We start from the raw sequence: 11,670 nt of genomic DNA, 5'->3' as shown, positions 1-11,670 counted from the left end.
AATAGGTAAGGAGAGAAGCAGTTGAATGGGGAGATGGGCGGGGCTATGCGGGGGCGGTGCTTCGTGTCCGGAGCAGGATCCCGCCGCGGAGACTCTGAGCTGGGCAAGGACGTCGAGGCAGGACTGTAGCTCTCCGACGTGGATGAGAACCATGGATCCTGGTGCGAGGCTTTGGGCGTCGGGGCAGAGCTATGTATGGCGGAGAGGTGCTTTCCAGGGACACGGCTTGCGTTTAAGAGGCAGGCATCGAGCCCTCAGGGACTTCTCAGTTGGGGTTTGGAAAGAGCTGGTTTCCCAGCTGGGGCTTTGGTCTGTGGGCGTGGCTTGGGTGGGGCGTGGCTTCTAAAGCTGACAGGTCCCGCCCACCGGGATGAGCACGCTGCAGTCTCTGCTCAGGTCTTGGGGAGGTGGTGGACAGGGTCCGCACGTCGAAATTGGGAGTTTAAGAGATTAACCCCTTGTTCTGTTAAGAGTCGAATAGGGTTGGGGCGCCTGGGTGGCTCAGTTGGTTGGGCGACCGACTTCGCCTCAGGGCATGATCTCACGGTCTGTGAGTTCAAGCCCCGCGTCGGGCTCTGTGCTGACAGCTCAGAGCCTGGAGCCTATTTCAGATTCTGTGTCTTCCCCTCTCTCTACCCCTCCCCTGCTCACGCTCTGTGTCTCTCTGTCTCTCAATAATAAATAAATGTTAAAAAAAAAAAAAGTCGAATAGAGAAAAGCCTGAAGTCCCACACTGAGAGACCTGGTTGGAGGAGAACCCAGAATTCCTGATGTGAGGAAACAGGGCTGGAAGGTGGGGCTCTGGGTTTGGACATCGCTCTGTTAGCTCCATGTCAACCTTGATCTCGTCACTTCACTTCTCTGGGCTTCAGTGTCCTTATCTTTGAAATGGGGGTCCCAATAATCCCTACCACATGGAGTTTGTGTCAGGATTAAATCAATGCGCAAATGCATTGTAAACTGTGGCTTCTGCGCAATCAATATGGCAGTTTTTATTTACTGAATGCTTTACCATTGGCCAGGTCTATCCGAGCATGTTCCTGTGTTATCCCAACATCACAGCAGCCTCGCGGAGTAGCTACAGTCAAGGACACTCCCATTACACAGAAGGGAAAACTTGGATTTAGAAGGTCTAACTGGCCCTCGTCACACATTTGTGAGTAGGGCAGAGCTGGGACTCAAACCTTGACTTGTTGACACCAGAGACTAGGCCGTGAACCACTGCCAAACAGCTGCCAAATACAGAGGTGAAGTGGGATCATTACCAGAAAAATCCCCCCTCCCAAATCACACACCTCACCCAGCCTTCATATCTGCCCCTCATCTCCAGCTTTCACTCCTAGCAGGGACGTGTTGGGCAATAAATCCTTAGGGCCACATCATTATATAGACTCTCTGCACCTTCAGGTAGATACGATCAAGGGAAAAAGGAAACTCACAAGAAAACAGGTACATACACAAGTTGTCCACAGAAAACTTATGTTTGCAAATAACTATAGACCAACCCAACTGTCCCAACCATAAGGGAATGGCTCCATACCACTGAAAACCCACTGAGGCCACATACATAATACATATGTATTATATATACACGTGTACGTATAATACATAGATGTCATTTATTCAGCTTGCTGTACATTGGCATATGAGCTAGCTGATTTATAGACTTTGTTATTTAAATCTCACACACCCTGCACAGCCGTGTATATTATTCCCATTTTACAGATGAGGAAATTGAGACACAGCACTAGTAAAAACAGACATCAATTCCAACTTGACTCTGTCTGGTTTCCAAACCCATTCACTCCCACAGCCACATAGCAGCAAAGAACAAGCTTACAATTCATTCATTCAACAGTACTTATTGAATACCCCCTATATGCTAGGCATAGTGCTAGGTACACAAGCACTAAGTTGCAACAAGATAGTTGTAAACAAGATAGTTGTAAAACAAGATAGGTGTGTCCTCACCTCACAGGACACACAGCCCACTGAGAGGCAGGATCCCAAGGTGGTGAAGAACTTTTCCATTTTCTATCTCTATGGTCCTAAATAACTTGTTTAACCCCCTTAGCTTTCCATTTCATAATCTGTAAAATGATAATATTAAAATTACTATCCTTGGGATTATTATAAGGGATAAATAAAGAATGCCAGCAAACTGCTTAGCACAATTCCTGTACATAGTAAGCATTCAAAAAATCAGTTATAATTATTTTAGAAAACAGGCATCAGGGGCGCCTGGGTGGCTTGGTCGGTTGAGCGTCCGACTTCGGCTCAGGTCATGATCTCACAGTCCGTGGGTTCGAGCCCCGCGTCGGGCTCTGTGCTAACGGCTCAGAGCCTGGAGCCTGTTTCAGATTCTGTGTCTCCCTCTCTCTGTGACCCTCCCCCATTCGTGCTCTGTCTCTCTCTGTCTCAAAAATAAATAAACGTTAAAAAAAAATTAAAAAAAAAAAAAAAAGAAAACAGGCATCAAATAGCTTTAATTTAGAGTGATAAGTATCAAAACAGAAAGACACACAACTAGGGTCACCAGGTGGCTCAATTGGTTAAACAGCCAACTTTTGATTTCCACACGGGTCATGAACTCACTGTTCCTGAGTTTGAGCCCTTCATCAGGCTTGGCACTAATGGTGCAGTGCCTGCTTGGGATTCTCTCTCTCTCTCTTTCTGCCCCTCCTCTGCTCTTTCTCGCTCTTTCTCAAAGATACATAAACTTTAAAATTTTCTTTTAAAAAAGAAAAGACACAACTAACACACACACACACACACACACACACACACACAGGGCCTGACATATGTATGATATTCAATAAATATGAAAAACAGAAACAAAGTGAGAGGAAGGAAGGATGGGAGGAAGAAACAAGGAAATATAGTGTTATGCACTGATATTTTTTTAAGTTTATTTTTTTTAGCAATCTCTGCACCCAATGTGGGGCTTAAACTTACAACCCTGAGATCAAGAGTCACGTGCTCTTCCAACTGAGCCAGCCAAGTGCCCCTACGCATCGCTATTTTAAAAGTATGACTTGTAAGGGCACCTGGGTGGTTCAGTCGGTTAAGCATCTGACTCTTGATTTCAGCTCAGGTCATGATCTCAATGGTTCATGGGTTCAAGCCCTATGTGGGGCTCTGCACTGATAGCTCAGAGTCTGCTTAGGATCTTCTCTCTCCCTCTCTCTCTGCCCCTCCCCTGCTCATGCTCTCTCTCTCTCAAAATAAATTTAAAAAAAATTTTTTTAAAGTATGACTTTTATGCTCTAAAGATGATGAAACCACCTGAGAAAATTAGGGACACTTACAAAAGTAAGTTACTGACAAAAGTAAACACTTATGATAAATGAGAACTACATCCTACTTGGCCTTTGGAAGCTTCACTCAGAAGGTAGGGAGGGAGAGGAGGAGGGATCAAGCAGGAGGCAAGAGACCAGACTCCTCTCCCAGGACCAAAGCCTGGAGCCAGATCCTTAAAAGTCCTCCCACGTATTGCCCTGCTTAAAAAAGACTTAATGAGCCCCAGACAAACTTGGTGAGAAAGAGCCCTAATACAGAATTCCTCCCCTAGGGGACTATTTTCAATGATTATAATGGAAAGGGAGGAAGAAGGGTGAATGTGTACAGAATAAAAGGAGGCTAGCAGAGAAGGAAGAGGATGTAGAGCCAGAAAAAAAGAGTGATGTATGCATGTGTATCTGTACATGTGTATGTGTGTGTGTATATATATGAGTATGTGCATGGGTGTTTTATGTGCATATGTGTGAGTGTGTGTGTGTGTGTGTGTGTGTGTGTGTGTCTGTGTCTGTCATCACAAAGTATGGGCAATGCTGATCAGCTGTGACCCAATCAGCCTGCCCCCAGGAACCCTGTACCAATTCCCTGGAGGAATACCACTGTGGTCAGCTGATGTCTCTCTGCTGCTGTGGCTCAGAAATTGTCCTTCCAAACACACACACACACACACACACACACACACACACACACACACACACAAGCCTGGCTCCCCACCAAACCCCAGGGCAGAGCTCCCAGAGGAAACCAGTTCAGCCCCAAGGGATGAGAGGAGAAAGGGCAAAGGAAAGAGGAAGGGGAGTTGCCCAGTTGACTAGTCTCAAGTTACCACTAAGGCCCTGTAGGCTCAACCCCTTGGACCTAGAGTCTGGGGTCCTAGTCAAGTAGAGAGGTCTCTATGCACGGGCTCCAAGGCAGGAAGCAGACCCAATGATGGCAGCAATAATGCAAGTTTACATGACCCACTGCTTAACGTAACTGCTTTCCATAGATCATCTCCTTCAATCTTCAAGACAACCTAGGAAGTAGGTCCTGTTGTTATCCCCATTAGGCAGATGAGGAAACTGAGGCTCAGGAACATAAAGTGATAAGCCCAGTCAGTCTGGCCCCAGGGTTCACTGTGACACCATACTGGACCCCAGGATAGGTTTGGAGCTTACTGGAGGTTGAAAGGCTTCCAATGTCTAAGAGTCCATGGTGCCCCGTGGGATGGAAACCAAACCAAGTGCTTCCCTTATAATCTACAATGCAGCCTTCTAAGACAGGCATTATCATCTCCATTTTGCAGAGGGAAAAACCAAGGCTCAGAGAGGGAACGGGATTTGTGCAAAGCCATACAGCTAAATAAACAGCAGAACCTGAATATGAACCAAGTTATTTCTAATTCCAAAGCTTTGGCCCTTTCTACTGGGCTACCTAGGATCCTAGTCAAAGTCAGATGCACAGAATGTAGGCATGTGGAACTTAGGGCAAATGTATGTTAGCACCTTCGAGTCTTGGTGATTAGAAGGAGGATCCATCTGGGGTGCCTTGGTGGCTCAGTTGGTTAAGTGTCCAACTTCGGCTCAGGTCATGATCTCACAATTCATGAGTTCGAGTCCCGCATCAGACTCTGGCTGACAGCTCAGTGCCTGGAGCCTGCTTCAGATTCTGTGTCTCCCCCTCTTTCTCTCTTTTTCTCTCTTTCTCTCTGCCCCTCCCCTGCTTGCTCTCTGTCTCTCTAAAAAATAAACATTAAAGAAAAATTTTTAAATAAATAAATAAACATTAAAAAAAAAGGAGGACCCATCAGATGTCACCAACTCCAATTCCCCCACCCTACCCTAAGCAAGAAGCCCCTTTAGAGTATCCCTGAGAGCTCTGCCTCTAGCCTGAGCTTGGATGCCTCCAGTAATGGGGACCTCACCTCTCCACAAGGCAGCCCATTCCAGGCCACACCCACCACCCATGCCAAGGTAGGGAGAGGGAACTCACACACTTTTTAATCTTCCTGTCTCAGTGCAGGAGACTCCGTCTGCCTCCTTAAAATGCTTGTTCAAATTAAAGCTGAGAAAAAATGTAATTCTCCCACAACCATCCTGTTCATTTTCTTCATGGCACTCATAACAATTTGTACTCCATGCTTCACGTGTTTGTTTACCGGACTATCACCTGTCTCCTCACTAGACTGGACACCCAGTGAGGGCAGGAACTCTATCTACCTGGTTTATTGCTATAATCCCAGCACCTAGCGTAGTGCCTGGCACTATAAATATCTCTTAAGTAAATGAATGAATTAGTGAGTGAATGAATGAACGCTTGGTGAGGGAGAGGAAAAGAAGCTTAGGTCTCTGCAAGATAGAGAGATGGTCTTCCAGGCTGAAGTCTCGGAGAAGAGCTGAATTCAAAACCTCATATCTTTAGGCAGGACCCAGTGATCTGCCACTGTTAGGGCAGGCACTGCACTGCCCACCATTAAACCCCCAGAACAAGACTTGTAAAGAGTAAAAGTCCAGTAATGTTTGATGAATGAATGATATAGCAGAACAGGATTCTGGTTTCTACTTAAAAGGATACCATCCACAGCTGGAATTCTTTCCTTCTTACTTTAATTTTTTTAATGTTTATTTATTTAAAAAAAAATTTTTTTTTAACATTTATTTTTGAGACAGAGAGAGACAGAGCATGAATGGGGGAGGGGCAGAGAGAGAGGGAGACACAGAATTGGAAGCAGGCTCCAGGCTCTGAGCCGTCAGCCCAGAACCCGACACGGGGCTCGAACTCATGGACCATGAGATCGTGACCTGAGCTGAAGTCGGACGCTTAACCGACTGAGCCACCCAGGCGCCCCTAATGTTTATTTATTTTTGAGAGAGAGAGAGAGAGAGAATGGGGAGGGGCAGAGAGAGAGGGAGACACAGAATCTGAAGCAGGCCCCAGGCTCTCAGCTGTCAGCACAGAGCCCAATGCAGGGCTCGAACTCAGACAGTGAGATCATGACCCGAGCAGAAGTCAGACACTTAACTGACTGAGCCACCCAGGTGCCCCTCTTTGCATCTTACTTTAACCTATTCAACAAATTTTGTTTAGTGGGGCTAGGGTAGGTGTGGAAAATCACATCTTTTTTTTTTTTTAACATTTATTCATTTTTGAGAGACAGAGCATGAGTGAGGAAGGGTCAGAGGGAGAGAGGGAGACACAGATCTGAAGCAGGCTCCAGGCTCTGAGCTGTCAGCACAGAGCCCGACACAGGGCTTGAACTCACAGACAGCAAGATCATGACTTAAGCTAAAGTTGGATGCTTAACCGACTGAGCCACCCAAGCACCCCTCTGCTTTTTTTTTTTAAGTTTATTTACTTATTTTTAAGAGAGAGAGCGCCCATTCAAGCAGGGGAGGGGCAGAGAGAGAGAATCCCAAGCAAGCTCCACACTCAGCACAGAGCCCATGCAGAATTCAACGTGGGGTTCCATCTCACAACTGCGAGATCATGACCTCAGCCGAAATCAAGAGTCAATAGCTTAATGGACTGAGGCAACCATGCACCCTGGAAAATCACATACTTTCTAATAAAACAAATGCTTCCTGGGCCTCCTCTCTCAATCTGACATCAATTCATTTATTTATTCATTCAAAAATATTTACTCAGTCCCAACTCTGAGGTAGGTGCTATGCTATGTATTGGGGATAGATCATGGACAAGATATGTACAGTCCTAGGGCACCTGGCTGACTCAGTCAGTACAGTATGTGATTCTTAATCTCAGGGTCATGAATTCAAGTCCCACACTGGGTGTGGAGTCTACTTAAAAATAAATAGGGGCGTTTGGGTGGCTCAGTCACATGAGTATCCAACTCTTGATTTCAGCTCACCTCATGATCCCAGGGTTGTGGGATCGAGACCTACCTGAGATTCTCTCCCTCTCTCTCTCTCTTTCTCTGCCCCTCTTCCCCACTCATTCTAAATAAATAAATAAGATGTATACAGTCCTGCCCTAGTGGAATACATGGTCTAATGGGGGAGTCTTTCTTAAACAAACAAACGAAATAAATAAAATAATTATCAAACTGATGTGTGCCTGAAAAAAACAAATAAACAGAGGACAATAATAGAGGATAACAAGTGGCAAGACGACCTTCTGGAAGGTAGTCAGGGAAAGAGGTATATTCAATCTAAAACCTAAAAATTGACAAGGAGCCAATTATGCCTAGAGGAAAGGGTCCGTGCAAAGGTCTTCAGGCAGGAAAGACCTTGGCTTCGTTGGATGGCTCTAGCTTAAAACCAAGGGAGAAGGTGCGGAGAGGTCACAGGAGCCAAACAATGCAGATCCTCTGAGACAAGGAAATACACCGAGATTTTATTCCAAGCTAGAGGATACTGGAGGGTTTCAGTGGAAAACTAACACGGTTGGTTTGATAGGATTACATTTAATTTTCTTAAGTATTAAAAATATTGAGGGGCGCCTAGGTGGCTCAGTCGGTTAAGTGTCTGACTTCGGCTCAGGTCACCATCTTGTGGTTTGTGGGTTCAAGCCCCTCTCGGGCTCTCTTCTGTCAGTGCAGAGCCGGCTTCAGATCTTCTGTCCCTCTCTCTCCCTGCCCCTCCCCCACTCGCACTTTCTCTCTCAAAAATAATAAACATTAAATAAATAAATAAATAAATAAATAAATAAATAAATAAATTTAAAATAATTAAAACATCTTGCTAATGTACAAAGCCGCGTCCAGCAGACCCTCCTGAGTCATTCAAATGGTGCGCCCCAAGAATTCTTTACCTCTCCCAATCCCGAGCTTCCTCTCAGGGGTCGGTGGAGCAATCTGAGGAAAGGGCCCTGTTTCAGACTTTTAACTTTCCCACGGAACAATCCAAGGAAAGGGCCCTGTTTCAGACTTTTAACTTTCCCGGCCAACGCACCAAATGTTGCATCCACACGACTCCTGAAACAGAATGTTATGGGCACCAGTGACAGTTGCAACAAAGTTTATTACAATGAGACGCAAGGCCGACCGATCGGGACCAACACTCTTGATAAGAGTGTGGCCTCGAATAGCCGGGGTACAGAGTTTTTAAAGCCGATCACATCGTTTTATCATTATCTGGGAACAGAACAGAGAAACAGTTCCCAGATGAGTTAGAAACAGTTGCCAGATGAGTCAGAAACAGTTATCGAATGAGGTGATTATTTTAGACTTTCTGCAGCTAAGTTGCAACCAGTGGATCTCCTTGACCTTGTCTCTGATGCTCTTTTTTGAGGTTTTGTTTCCTTCATTGGTAAAGCCTGATTCACAAGAGTATGAAGTATGATTTACAAGAGTAAAAGCAAGGTTGTTATCTTTTGACCTTCAGTGTTAGAACAAAGTGGTTATCTTTCAAGTTAAGCATTAGCCCTACAGTACAATTTAACCCTTACAACACGAAAATCTCTGTTTTTCTTATATCTGAAAGTGTTTTTATTTTATGCTGTTCTTGAAAAATAGTCTCACTGAGCGGGAATTCTCGGTTGGCAGATTTTCCCTCAGCATGTTCCCTCAGCCCTGTCTTCTCTGTCTTCCATTGAAGCCATTGACAGGTTTGCTGTCAGTCAAATACTCCTCCCTTTTGTAGATAATCTGTCTTTTGGTCTTTCTTTCAAAAATCTATAATCTGGGGTGTCTGGGTGGTTCAGTTGATTAAGCATTCTATTTTGGCTCAGGTCATGATCTCACAGCTCAGGGGTATGAGCCCTGAGTCAGGCTCTGTGCTGACAGCTCAGAGCCTGGAGCCTGCTTCAGGTTCTGTGTCTCCCTCTCTCTCTGCCCCTCCCTCACTCACACTCTGTCTCTCTCTCTCTCTCAAAAATATATAAACATTAAAAACAAAAAAAATAAAATAAAACAACAAAAAAGACTATAACCTAAGTCTAATCATGAGAAAAACATCAGACAAATCCTAATAGAGTGACATTCTACAAAATACACAACTAGTTCTCAAAACTGTCAAGGTCATCAAAAATAAGGAAAGTCTGAGAAACTGCCACACTCAAGAGGAACCTAAAGAGACATGACAACTAAATGTAGTGTAGTATCCTGGAGGACAATGGAACAGAAAAAGACATTAGGCAAAAACTAAGGAAATCTGAATAAAGTATGAACTTTAGATACTAATAATGTATCAACATTGGTTAATTGTGACAAATGTACCATAATAATATAAGATATTGTTAATAAGAAAATTTGATGTGAAATGTATGGGAACTCTCTGTAATATTCTCATTATTTTTGGTAAATTTAAAACTGTTTTAATCATTAAAAGTTTGGGGGCCCCTGGCTGGCTCAGCCAGTAGAGCAGGCGACTCTTGATCTCAGGGCTGTGAGTTCCAGCCCCACCTTGGGTATAGAGATTACAGTAAAACCTTGGATGTCAAGTGACTTCTTCTGTGTGTGTTCCACAAGATGAGCAATCACTTCTAATAAATTTTAACTTGACAAACGATGTCTTGCAATACGAGTTGTACCTGTGTGATGTCAAATGTCACATGATCATAACTGAGCCAATGGTTCTTCTCTCTCTCTCTCTCTCTCTCGCCATAGGATTGTGGGTGATCATCAATGCTATGTCACATTTCCCAGAAATCCTCAAAAGGAAGCAAAAGCAAGTGTCATTGGATAAGTTCCTTTTTAAAGTTGCACGAAAAGAAAAAGATTCCGTTGAGCCAATAGACAGCAGTGATTCTGTCAGTGATAGTGAAAGTCGTCTTACACAGTAAGCTTCCTCTCTCATCTCCCTCACACCAGCCACAAAGTTTTTCAAAGTTAAGTGCAGGTTAATTTGTTTATTTTTCTTTACAGTTTGTATTTTCTTTATTATTTTGTATTATATTATAGTATGGTAATCATTTTTATATGAATATTTTTGGGTTGTGAAATGAACCATCTGAGTTTCCATTATTTCTTATGGGGAAATTCGGTTGATATAAAATTGCTTTGGATTACAAGCATGTTTCTGGAACAAATTATGCTAGCAAACCAAGGTTTTATTGTACTTAAATTTAAAAAAAGAAAAAAAGAGGGGTGCCTGGGTTGTTTGGTTGGTTAAACGTCTAACTTTTTGTTTTGGCTCAGGTCATGATCTCACGGTTCATGGATTCAAGCCCAACATCGGGCTCCAAGCTGACAGTGCGCGCTCTCTCTCTCTCTCTCTCTCTCTCTCTCTCTCATTCTTGCTCTTGCTCTCTCTCTCTGCCCCTCCCCTACTTGGGCTCTCTCTTCAACTCTCAAAATAAATAAAATTTTAAAAAAAGAAAAGAAAAAAAACCTATTCACCTGGAGGCTTGGGTGGCTCAGTCGGTTAAGTGTCCGACTTTGGCTCAGGTCATGATCTCACAGTTTGTGGGTTCAAACCCCATGTCGAGCTCTATGCTGGCAGTGCAGGGCCTGTTTGGGATTCTCTCTCTCTCGCTCTCTGTCTCTCTCCCTATCTCTGCTCTCCCCTGCTCACATGCATACTTCCTCTCTCTCAAAATAAACAAAAAAAGAAAGAAAGAAAGAAAGAAGAAGAAAGAAAGAAAGAAAGAAAGAAAGAAAGAAAGAAAAGAGCCATGGTGGGACACCTGGCTGGCTCAGTCAGAAGAGCGCAGAACTCTGGATCTTGGGGTTATAAGTTTGAGCACCATGTTGAGGGTAGAGTTTACTTTAAAAATTTTTTTTTAATATTTTATTACTTAAAAAAATTTTTAATGTTTATTTTTGATAGAGAGTGCAAGCAGGGGAGGGGCAGAGAGAGGGAGACAGAGAATTGGAAACAGTCTCCAAGCTGTCAGCACAAAGCCCAATGTGGGGCTTGAACCCACAAACCATGAGATCATGACCTGAGCCGAAAGCAAGAAGAGTTGGATGCTCAACTGACTGAGCCACCCAGGCAACACCGCCCTGAAAAATATTTTATTTTATTTTATTTTATTTTATTTTATTTTATTTTATTTTATTTTATTTCTGAGAAAAAAAATTTTTAAATAAATGATTCTAGTTTTATAGTTAGGCAGCTCCTTAAATGTTAAATATAGGGTTATCAAAGGACCCAGTTATTCTACTCTTAGGTATATACCTGAGAGAAATGAAAATATTTGACCTCACAAAAATGTATACACAATTGTTCACAGCATTATTATTATGACAATGATTATTATTATTGCCAAAAGGTGAAAACAACCCAAATGTCCCTCAACTGATGAATGGATAACCAAAATGTGGTCTATCCAGGGCGGCTGGCTGGTTCAGTTGGTACAGAAAGCAACTCTTAATCACAGGGTTGTGTTCAAGCCCCATGTTGGGCATGAAGCCTACTTAAAAAAAAACCAAAAAACAAAAAACAAAAAACAGGGGCACTTGGGGGGGGCTCAGTCAGTTAAGCATCCAACTCT

The sequence above is a fragment of the Panthera pardus genome, unplaced genomic scaffold (assembly GCF_024362965.1).
Source record: "Panthera pardus isolate Hobbes unplaced genomic scaffold, ASM2436296v1 HiC_scaffold_25, whole genome shotgun sequence".
Lineage (NCBI taxonomy): Eukaryota > Metazoa > Chordata > Mammalia > Carnivora > Felidae > Panthera > Panthera pardus.
The sequence above is the reverse complement of the archived record's forward strand: the minus strand, read 5'-3'. Positions refer to the sequence as shown.